Source organism: Rhinolophus sinicus, linkage group LG05, assembly GCF_036562045.2.
Source record: "Rhinolophus sinicus isolate RSC01 linkage group LG05, ASM3656204v1, whole genome shotgun sequence".
Classification (NCBI taxonomy): domain Eukaryota; kingdom Metazoa; phylum Chordata; class Mammalia; order Chiroptera; family Rhinolophidae; genus Rhinolophus; species Rhinolophus sinicus.
Genome location: NC_133755.1, coordinates 70,724,475 through 70,732,889, shown reverse-complemented (window position 1 = coordinate 70,732,889; position 8,415 = coordinate 70,724,475). Strand labels below are relative to the sequence as shown.

General features: G+C 42.3%; 1 long non-coding RNA gene across 15 annotated transcripts in view; it reads left to right on the top strand.

The window, feature by feature from the left end:
* The first annotated feature begins 5,224 nt into the window (after window positions 1-5,224).
* The window catches only part of LOC109458236 (uncharacterized), a 99,103-nt gene continuing 95,912 nt past the window's right edge, over window positions 5,225-8,415 (top strand). For all 15 annotated transcript variants that reach the window (XR_012496437.1, XR_012496433.1, XR_012496436.1 and 12 more), the window contains exons 1-2: window positions 5,225-5,459; window positions 7,742-7,903. This is a non-coding gene — a long non-coding RNA (uncharacterized LOC109458236). The remainder of the gene's footprint in view (window positions 5,460-7,741; window positions 7,904-8,415) is intronic.

Sequence of the window (8,415 nt, the reverse complement as noted above, 5' to 3'; positions counted from 1 at the left end):
AACTTTTCTCCTGTAGTTCAAGGGCTGCCACTGCAGCCGATGCCACCAAGTACCTGACTGGGGTGTTATGTTATTTTACAGCAGGTAAAGCTGCTTTACGGTATCACTGTTTCCTGTGTCCTTCATGTGCCAGTGTCCTGCGGGAGACCCTGCTCGCCGCGCCATTTTTCAGGCGGGGCGGCCTGCGGGGTCTCAGCTCCCGCCCCCACACAAGAACGCAGGATATGGTGAGGCCGAAAAGGAACACCCACGGAGCCATAGGTAGGAGAGTCACACCACTATGGTCTCACTGGAGGCTGGGCCCACCGGACGCACGACCTGCCGTCCGCCTTTCCGCCAACCGACCGACCTACGACTCTCCTCCACTCTCCTCGACTCTGTTCCTCTCCTCTCTTCCGCTCTCTTTGGCTCTCTTCTTCCGCTCTCCTCGGCTCTGCTCAGCTCCTCGGCAATCCTTGGCAGTCCTTGGCAGTCCTCAGCTCTCCTCCGTAGCCGCAGCAGTTATACCAGCAGTCAATCGGCTAATCGGCCACAGCCGTCGGCCAATCAGCCACAGCCGACTGCCATCCACCACCCGAGCCAGCACCCTTCCATGTGAGGCCGAGAGCCTGTAAACTACTCTCTGGGGCTCTGTCCCCACAGCCAGACACTGCGCTGGGACCTGGGGACAAAGTGAGGAAACGAGACTGAGCTGATCTCTGATTTTCTGGAGGTTGCAGTTGAGTTGGGGGAGATGATGGCACATGAGGGGCCAAACAGTCGGAGTGTCACACAGGGTAGTGACTGCTCTGAAGGAAACCGAAAGGGGCAGGAAGATCAGGGCTGGGCCATGTTGAGTGTGGAGGTAATGGAAGGTCTCTCAGAAGAGAGGACATCTGAGCAGAATCAAGAATGAAGAGATGTGGACAGCAGGTGAATAACCAGTCGGGGAAAAGGGAGACCCAGGGGGCGGGACTCCAGCTCCGCTTCTTCACAGTGTGTCTGAAGGGCAGTGAGCATGTGGAAGTTGGTCAACATGAGGTCTGAGAGGCCAGCAGGCGTCAGGTCCTGCCTGGCCTCAGACCTGTCCATGTTAAGGAGTTTGACTTTATCCTAAGTGCAAAGACCAGGTAAAGTGTGCTTAGGAATCCAACATAATAATGCAGAGCCTGAGCTTCAACTCAGCCTATGTAAGGATTTGTTGAGTGAGTGCAAAATATTTAAAAAGTGATGTTCTGTGCTCAGAAAACATCTTATTTTATTTTATGTTTAAACTTTGGTTCTGACTGTTATCACTTGAAACATCACTCCCATTTAGATTTATTTTTGCTAAAAGACCGAACCACAATGATGAGAATACATCAAAAAGTCTGATGTTGAGAAGCGTGCCTGGAATTAAAGGAAAGGTTAATGAGACGCGGTCCCCGCAGCCTGGGTTGTATGAAGCGCTTTCATAGATGAGGTCCTGTCCCATCTTTGTCATCACCCAGCGTGCTAGGCTGAGCGGGCAGTACAAGTGTCTGCATGGTGCAGATGAGGAAGCAGCCTCAGAGAAGTGACAAAAGACTGGGTGTCCCTGTGAGCAGTCCCGGGAACAGTGTCTTTGTTTTAGTGAACTTTCTGTGAGCCCAGGGCAAACGGTGTCCACAGTGGGCACACAGGTTTCTTGGGCTCCTTCTGGTGGCCTCAGGGACTCTTGCTGTAGGAGTCTGTGGGAACAGGAGGGAGCTCACTGGTGGTCAGGGTTGGCTCCCGTTACCACTGAGGGACAGCTGGGGCCCCTGACTGGTATCTGCTCACCAGGTAGACAGGGACTAGGTCCCCTGATCTCTCTCTGTGATCACTCAGTAGCCACATCCCACACCTCTTTAGAGCTCCTACGTCTTGAGGTTAGGGAAAGGCACAAGGAGATCAATGGAAGATGCCACGTTTTCCTTCCATCCCAACACTTAGTAATATGGAACATGATGATTTTGGATGTGCTACCTACCTGTAGATTAGCATCTAGGTCCTCTGTCATCCCGGAGTCCTTGCCTATCCTGCTCTTCATCCTTGGACTTGTGTCCAAGGAGTCTACTGTGATCAATAGAATCACTTTTGTTCTCTGAGGTTCAGAGATGGACATCAACATTTTGGGACTCACACATGTGGCATTCAGACTAATGCAGATTGCCAGCTGCCTTGGATTCTGCATTTCCTGGCAGGATCCCAGCAGGAACTCTTTGGGGCAAAACGATTCTTTTGCAACTTAACCATCAGCATGTGGAATACAGTATTCCCTGTCTGAGCTTGAATGCAAGGAAACCCATAATCTTTGAGCTATAGCTCTTCAGAAAAATGGCAGCTGCCGCCAGACATAAACATGACACTTGAATTTGGCAGACACCTGGGAGTTAGTGTGAGGTAGAGAAACAAACACGGGCTTTGGGGCTGGTAGATCTGGGTTGCAGATCAGCTCTGCACTTACTGTTGTGGGACCTTGGAATAGACAATTTGTACGATCTCTGTGAGGCTCATTTCTTCATCTTTAAAATGGGGGTAATACAGTCTGCCTCATGATGTATTGGTGAGGATTAAAAGAGGAAAATTAAAATATCTGGCACACAAGAGACACTCAAGAAACTTTAGTGTCTCTGTTCCTTTACCCTCAATAATTTAATAAATCCTTCCAAAAATAGAACATTCTTTCAAGTAGAACCCTACCCATTTTTTGTTGATGGGACATCCAAAAGGATATCAGATTCCTTTGTTTGGTTTGTGGTAAGTTGACTTTGCACTTTAAAAGGGAAAAAAAGGAAACCTGTAGTACCTCAAACAATGAGCCTTTTACAAGTCTGCATTGGACTCCAATTTCAAAGAATATTCTTATTAACATACGTTTTTATAAATGGAGCACTGCTCATCAAATATTTATAAGTGGTAGCCTGAGAAGCCAGCGCAGTGCTTGGCAAGCCTAGGGACATTTCCCACATGCACTGTGGGATGGCATAGGCAGGGGAGACCGTTTAATTTGTGACATGGTTTGGGGGCTCCAGCGTGAGCTAGTCTTGGCATGGTTTCTCCCGGCTCTGGGCCTGTTCTGGAGCCTTTCAGGACTCCCACACAGCCCATCCTTGCAGGCGACTCCCTTTGAAGTCCCCGGGAGTTCTTTGAATGGAAAACATACACAACGGGGTGTTGATGCAAATAAGAATCAGGCCTGATGTACGTGGGGGAATAAAGGTGCTTCTTACCCCAAGTGTTAGCTCTTTAGCCCAGAACTATGGTTTGATTATTAAGTAAAAGAGCCTCACCCACCCTGGCCGCAATCTACCAGCCAGACCTACTATCCGTGTGCTCAGGAACTGATGAACCTGCTAATTACCTGAGAGTTTAATTAAGCAACAGGTATAGACAGTGCAGGGCACTGTTTTTACTTTAAACATATCAACATGATAAACATTCTCAATTCTAGGGCAACTTGCTAAATAAAAAAACACTACCATCTTTTGAAATATCACTCATCAAGGGTGATGATTTAGAAAAATATCTCTATTACAGATATTTTTGTGGTTGGAAATGCAATTGCCCATGGAACACAAAGCTGCAATTTGTAGACAGGTTAAGTAAATTAAATCACTCACTGTCTTTTTTTTTTTTTTTCCTCCAATGGCTTTAAAAGTTAAAGTAATTTGGAAAGAAAATGCTCAGTTTGAATTGGTTTGTAATATCTGTTAATGATCTTTAAAAAAATCCACTTATTCACAATCTTGTCCCCGAGGGAATTCCAGCGTGCTATCAGAAAAATTTCTAAAGTCTGAAATGTCATTAGCTGGTGATTTCTTTGAAGTAGAAAGCCCTGAAAAAATAAATTATATAAGGTATACAAGTGCACAGGACAATCACTTTGATGAATAATATCTGTGTTTTTCATACCTAAAAATGCAACAATTGAAATCCAAGCTGCTAAATAGTGGAGCTGTCTTTGGAATTACCTCAGTGTACCATGTTTCCCCAAAAATAAGACCTAGCCAGACAATCAGCTCTAATGCATCTTTTGGAGCAAAAATTAATGTAAGACCTGGTCTTATTTGACTATAATATAAGACTGGGTATACTATACTAATACTATACTATACTATACTATACTATACTATACTATACTATACTATACTATACTATACTATACTATACTATACTATACTATACTATACTATACTATACTATACTATACTATACTATACTATACTACCGGGTCTTATATTAATTTTTGCTCCAAAAGACTCAGCAGAGCTGATTGTCTGGCTAGGTCTTATTTTCGGGGAAACACGGTAGGCATCCCTGCTCTGTTTATTCTGCACATATATTGAGATCTCCCCTATATTTCTAGATTGTTGTTGCAAAAACAGTAGTGTTAGGAACAATTTTGATGATATTCGTGTGTTTACCTTTTGGAAACACAAGGTGTTGCCTAAATACAGGCCTACAGGTGTTGTCACCCAGGATTAAAACAATGGCCTGTTTCAATGCAGCCTCCTGGGTCCCAAAGCCAGGTGCCAGTGAGCGGAGGTGCAAGTACTACACAGCCCCTCCGATGGCTCCATATTAGATAACAGGACTGTGAAACGCTACACCGAAGGGAAAATTTTCTCCCTGACCCCAGCTGGCTATCAGTTTTTGCCTGGAAGCAGGGGAGTCTTTGTAATACAATATTAGTCAGTGTAACTGCCGAGGCTGGTTTGGCTGCTATAAATAGCTTTTTTTTTTTTTTTTTTTTTTTTTTTTTTTTTTTTTTTTTGAGGGAGGAGTTGGATTTTACTAAACTACTGGCTACAGGTTAATTATATGTTTCATAAGAAAGCATTTCCTTGTAGCCAGCCTAAATTTGTTACCTTTTAATCTCACTTTATATAATATGGCTGGAATTATACAGGAGTCTCCAGCAGGCCCTTCATTGTTGTCACTATTTTGTATATTGGGCTGTTAACTTTTTTTTTTTTTTTCCTCACCTCTTAGCTAAACTGCAAAGAGTCCCAGTTTTATTTGTTTTCCCTCAGGGAGAAGGCATTCTCTTGTCCTTAATTCAGCTGACCTCTGATCATGTGTGGTTCTTTTCTGCTCTGTAACGGACATTAGAAGAGCAACCTGAACACAGTCAATCAAATGACTGATTGAGTTTATATGCTATAATATTTTCTGTGTTAGTCCCTCATTTTACTTCACCTAAGAAATGGCAATCAACATTTGAAACTTTATTTAAAGCTTTTTTTGGGTTCCACATATGGAAGATTGCAAAGAGCAGAAGCATGCAACTTGATGCATGACCCTGAGTGAACACGTCCTATAACCACCTCCCTCCCCTCAAGATGAGAAAGAGAACACAGCCAATGTTTTTGATGGCCCCCTGATGAGACTCCCTTTTCCTCCACTGAGATAACCATCATCCTGATTTCTGACACCATAGTTTTGTTTTTTGAACTTCGCATAAATGGAATAATATGGTAGGTGTTGTTCAGTCGAGTTATGTTGTTGGGTGTAATTATAGTGCATTTTCCTTCTGTTGTGTCAATAATATACCACAGTTTACTCATTTACCCTTGATGAATATTTGGGTTGTTTTCAGTTTGGGGCTGTTTCAGAAAGTGCTGCTGTAAACTTTCCTGTCCACAACTCTTGTGGGTGTGTGCATACATTTCTGTTGGGTACATCGACTAAAGGGAAAGTTACTAAGTTGTAACAGTTGACTACACTCAGCTTTAATAATGTCAAAGAGTTTTCCAAAGAAGTTGTACTAGTTCCCACTCCCACCTGCAGTGGGTGAGGGTTATGTTTCTCTCCATCCTTGTTAACATTTGGTGTTCTTAGTCTTTTTTATTGTGGTCATTCTGGTGGTATGTAGTTGAATCTCACTGTGGTTTTAATTTGATTTCCCAGATTATTGACAAATTGAGCATCTTTTTTGGCCATTTGGCTATTTTGTGAATGGGCTTTTCAAGTGTCTTGTTAATTTTTCTATTGCATTGTTCATCTTTTCTGATTGATTTGTGGGAGATATTTCTATATTCTTGATATGATCCTTTTTTGGTAATATATATTGCAAATATCATACACCACTCTGAGGTTAACTTTTCACTCTCTTTATGGTATCTTTGAATGAACAGAAGATTTTAATTTTAGTGTAGTCTAATTTATCAGTCTTTTCCTTTATAGTTAGTGCTCTTTATATCCTATTTAAGAGAACTTTGATTACCTCAAGGCCATGTTTAAAAGATCCTTTTATATTATCTTCTGGAGCTTCATTGTTTCATCTTTTACATTTAGATCTATAACCCACATAGCATTGATGTTTTTTTGTATATGGAGTGAGGTTGGGATCAAGTTTATTTTTTCCTCCATGATATACACTTACCCGACACTGTTAATGGAAAACACTTCCTTTACCCAGTGCTCTGAAGTGATGCTTTTGTCATAAATTAAGCACTCACTTATTTATAGAATGACGATATGACTTTTTTTTCCTTCTTTCTGTTAGTGTGGTGCATCATTCCATAGGTTTTTAAATGTTAAACCAATCTTGCATTTCTGGGCTAAGCCCAACTTGGTTAGGATGTATTATTTACTTTATGTATTGCTGCACGTTTTGATAATTTTTACAACAATGTATATGAGGTCGGACAATCAAGTTCGCCAACTCATCCTAGAAAAAAATGCTACATACCTCATTGCTGAATATCACTATGGTCACCTTTCAAGTACTGCCCTTGCGAAGCTATGCACCACCTCCAGTGCCTAGTCCACCCTTCAAAACAATTTTGGAACTCTTTTTCTGGAATAACCATCAGAGCTGTCATCATATTACCCTTGATGTCCTGAATGTCATCAAAATGTCTTCCTTTCAATATTTCCTTATCTTCGGGTAAAGAAAGAAGTCATGGGGAGGGGCAGATCAGGTGAGTAGAGGAGGGTGTTCCAATACAGTTATTTGTTTACTGGCTAAAAACTCCCTCACAGACAGTGCCGTGTGAGCTGGTGCATTTTCGTGATGCAAGAGCCATGAATTGTTGGCAAAAAGTTCAGGTTGTCTAACTTTTTCACGCAGCCTTTTCAGCACTTCCAAATAGTAAACTTGATTAACTGTTTGTCCCATTGATACAAATTCATAATTAATATTTCCTCTGATATCAAAAAAAGGTTAGCAACATCATTGCAACAAGTTCGCGAACTTAATTGTCAGACCTTGTATAAATGAAAGTTACTGGTAATTTTCCTTTAGTGTGATGTCCTTGTCAGGTGTGTTATCAAGATTCAACTGGCTTGTAGAACGAGTTGAGAGGTGTCTTCTTTACATTCTTTAAAAAACTAAAACACAATGAGTCTAATGTAAATATAGAAATTAAAATATATGTAGTTTGTCCTAAGTATATTAATCAGGCTTTTCCAGAGAAACAGAACCAATAGGATATGTATAGGTAGACGTATGTAAGAGGAGATTTATTATAGGAATTCGCTAGCACAATTATGGAGGCTGAGAAGCCCTGCGATCTGCCATCTGCAAGCTGAAGAACAGGGATGGAGGACAGGGATGCTGTGACTCAGTCCAAGTCTGAAGGCCAGAGAATAGCGGGGCAGGGGGAGAGGGATGGGGCTGGTGGTGTAAGTCCTTGTTGGATTTTGAAGTCCCAAGAACCAGAAGCTTTGATGTTCAAGGGCAGGAGAAGATGAAGATCCCAGCTTAAGCAAAGAGAGAAAATTCACCCTATCTTGGCTTTTCTGTTCTATTCAGGCTTTCAGTGGATTGGATAATGCCCACTGCAATGGGAAGGGTGAGCTTTCCTCAGTCTACCAATTCAAATGCTGGTCTCCTCCATAAATATCCTCACAGACACACCCAGAAATAATCTTTTGCCAGCTACCTGGGCATTCCTGAACCCAGTCAGCCACCACAGTAAGTATCCACCACAATTTACTTTCATTCCAGGCTTCTATGTATTTTAACTTAGACTTGTGGCAGGAAACTCTTTTTGTGTGAGTTTTGCATGAGTAAGTAAATAGAAGTTAGATTCTGTTCTAGGAGTTTTCACATGGTATGCAGCAATATGCTCATGTGCCCAAGGCTGAAATTGGTTACTGCGTCTCAATTCCAGAATCCATGATCTAGGTCCAGCCTGGGTTTAAGGGAGAACCTATGAGAGGACAAGGTTTTTGGACGTATGACAAGCATTGAGTTAAAATACCTACTCCCCACTGAGACTCTTCAAAGCCAATTTCATCTCCTACTTTTGACCCACTCAGTCACTTTAAAAAAAAATCTCTTTCAATGCTATATATCTCATACCTCACCCACCTCTCCATTCCTACTTGCGGTTGTCCTAGTCAAGGCCTTATCACCCCCTGTCTGGGCTGTGGCATTTGGGACACCTAGTCTCCATTTCATCATCTTCTCAACCATCCAAATGC